The 3,031-nt window shown below is 38.0% G+C and overlaps 1 long non-coding RNA gene across 1 annotated transcript; it reads left to right on the top strand.

The window, feature by feature from the left end:
• Window positions 1-404: 404 nt before the first annotated feature.
• LOC141431808 (uncharacterized) lies at window positions 405-2,555 on the top strand. The gene is made up of 2 exons (XR_012451749.1): window positions 405-517; window positions 1,051-2,555. It is a non-coding gene; the product is annotated as an uncharacterized lncRNA (long non-coding RNA).
• Window positions 2,556-3,031: the final 476 nt, after the last annotated feature.

Raw genomic sequence — 3,031 nt, 5'->3', positions numbered from 1 at the left:
GATCAGGTTAGATTGGTTTCTGGTTTATTGGTTGTGTTATAAGAGCTACCTTGATTTTGATACCAAATTTCAAGTTTCTAGTGTCACGATGCACATAGGCGATCGCTGACATCTTAGTTAGCTCAGTGTAAGCTAGATGGCGCTTACTTCAATAAGGGATCTCTGAGCAGAATGACGGACGAACTCTAGAGGTCGCCACCGTAGTTTTCTCTTGACTCATTTATTTACGTAATAATATGTATTTAATATTTATTTATTATTTACTTATTTATTTTATAAAAGTAGGCATTTTATTACACTCATTTACTACACGAGTTTGTACGACTAAATATATTTATAACCAACTCACCCTTGACCGTTTTTGTCGGCCAAGGGGGTGCTGTCGATCAGCTGTGACCGGGGAATTCTAACGGTAATATTCTCGCCCTTAAAAGCTGAAGCACAGCTGTAAAACACACATTCAACAGCTCAGACTACACTAAACAGCTCTCTCGAAAGCTCCATACGCCCAGACTTGGTAAGTTCTCCGATATTTAACTCTTGTGTTTTCTGTGTATTTTATTATAATTATTTTCTTTATAATTTAACTTGTGTAATTGAACTGAAGGCTTCCCCTGGCCAGGGAATCTTTTATTTCAAACATTTCTTATACTTAATATTTTAACACTTGTTAATTTCTCTCATCCGTTGTTATAAACTCAGAACTATGTTAATGCTTATTACTTTTATGCAACGATGCGTACCGGTGTTAAAATAAATTCAAACTCAGCTAAGTAACGTTTAATTTCAAATGTAATCCTCTAACGGTTATTTAGTGAACTGTTGTATTTCAAATTTTAACGGTCACTTAGGCTATTTATTTTTACCTTTTGTTTTCTAAAAATAATTATATAAAACTAGAATCACTTTCCTTTGCCTGCCTGTAACTCCGTATGATTGTCCTTGCCACTCACTGCAATTCAGCTCACCCTAAGAGTTGGGCATCGCTGCAGAGGAGTGACTGGCAAACAATCTAGCACTGGACCACAACTGACACCACCTAATTTACAGGGCACCTCCGTACGGCTTCAACTTCCACACCTTTGTACGGCTTACAACCTTCGTACAACTTTCAAAGCTCCGTTCGGCTACAATTCTCACGGCTCAGGCGGCTCCTTTAACCTGACACTAAGCCCTGACGGCCTTAACTTCCGGAGTACTGCACATCCTTCCTGGCTCGTCCAAGACCCTGATCGCTCCTGCGTGGAACACTTGTCCAGGCTGCTCGTCCTGCCGCCCTAAGGCCCCTTTTGACCTCGGCACCGACGACCACTCAGCTGGACCAGGCCCCCCTGCTGTGGCCAGCCTCTTCGCTCCGGGTTCTTCTCTCCGACTCCAGGGAAGTGTAGGCCAGTGAGACCGAATAATCAGAACCACCTCTCAATAAAATCTCTTGAACTCACTACCTGAGATTCTCGTAATACTTTTACTTTTAATTTTGTCAAACTAGGCCTGTTATTTTTTGTCTTCAATTTTTAATTAAATAATTATTAAAAAGTCTTATTGTTTTACTCAAAGAATAACTTACTAGGCCTCCTTTAAGGTCAAACCTCCCCTCAAGAGGTCTGCCCTTGACAGTGGCGCCCGTGGGTTTTTTTTTTGAGAGGTTCTGATTGTTACGTTTTTCTTGCCTAGAATTGCAGTGATTGTGCAAAAATTTATTGTGTATCTTGTGTGTTCTGTGTATCTCGCAGTAAGTACCCTGTTTTTCTCGCCCCCTGTATGGTGGTCGGGGCTTAGAATAACACCATTCCCCGTCTAGGAATTCGTAAGAGGCGAATAATAGGCATAACCAGTGTTTCAGTTACCGAGATCCCTTAAGTGGTTCATTTAATAGTTTTTTTTTTCCCCTTTTAATAACTCTATTTTAAAACCGCTTTACCGTTATCTTTAAATTCAAATACTCTGCCGACCTTTGACCACTTTCTCGTCAACGGCCTATTTGAATTTCAACTGTCACTTGCCACAGTTGAAACGGACGGCGTTTTAAAATTCAAATCTTAACGACAATTTCAAACTATACCCTAAAGTTAACTAAATATTGTTGCATTAACTAAATTCAAATACGTTAACGGTTCAATTCAAATTCTACCTACTAATTTTCATCAAGTTAAATTTAAACCGTAACTGACGCCAATTATACTTTCACTAATATTGTTCACCGCTGCTTCAAGTGAAACAGTTATTTTAAATTTAGTGACTGCCAACCACTGAATTTGAAATTCTAACGATTCAAATCATTTTTAAATAACGTATTTGAAATACCTACAATTTTATAGAAAAGCAACGATATTTCTATATTTTTAAAATATCTGAACCACTATTTAGATCTTTCATCAAAATCAGTTTATCATTATCTCGGTAAACACACTGACATTTATTTTTGTTCCCAAATTTTACTATTAATTTAACTTCAACGCGGTCTCTTAATTAAATTTTACATTCGATCATTACTGGGAGATACACAACACTTATTATTTCTTGTGTCCTACTACTTAATTTTCTTAGCACTGTAACATACGGAGAGTTAAATTTAGGTACTGTGTGTCGAAGAAATACCACATCTGGCATACAACTACACAAACCACCATCACAACTCACAACATTCATATCATACTACTCGAGTGCTTGCTAAAAATCAACTGGTCGCAGAGTTAATAAAACCAGTTATCTCTTATTTCTTATATATTATGCGTGTGCTCTCTATTTTCGACCGTCTGTTCCCTGCTTAGAGATCATTATACTTCGATCGCGAACAGACAGGTTAACGCTTTTTATAAAATAGATTAGGGTAGTACTCTTACATTTAACTGCGGTATTTCGTAACTATGCTCTGCCATAGAATTACTTACCGCTCCCTCAAGCGCAGGTAGTAACCGCGCACGCTATATCAATGATAAACAACCTAATTACTTACCTAGCAATGTTGTTTACATTTATAATAATGCACCTAGAACAGCAGCCACACGCATCGCTTTCCACTCAGCCATGT

The sequence above is a fragment of the Choristoneura fumiferana genome, chromosome 10 (genome assembly GCF_025370935.1).
Source record: "Choristoneura fumiferana chromosome 10, NRCan_CFum_1, whole genome shotgun sequence".
NCBI classification, from domain to species: domain Eukaryota; kingdom Metazoa; phylum Arthropoda; class Insecta; order Lepidoptera; family Tortricidae; genus Choristoneura; species Choristoneura fumiferana.
Note: the sequence above shows the minus strand (reverse complement) of the source record. Positions and strands in the feature narration are given on the sequence as shown.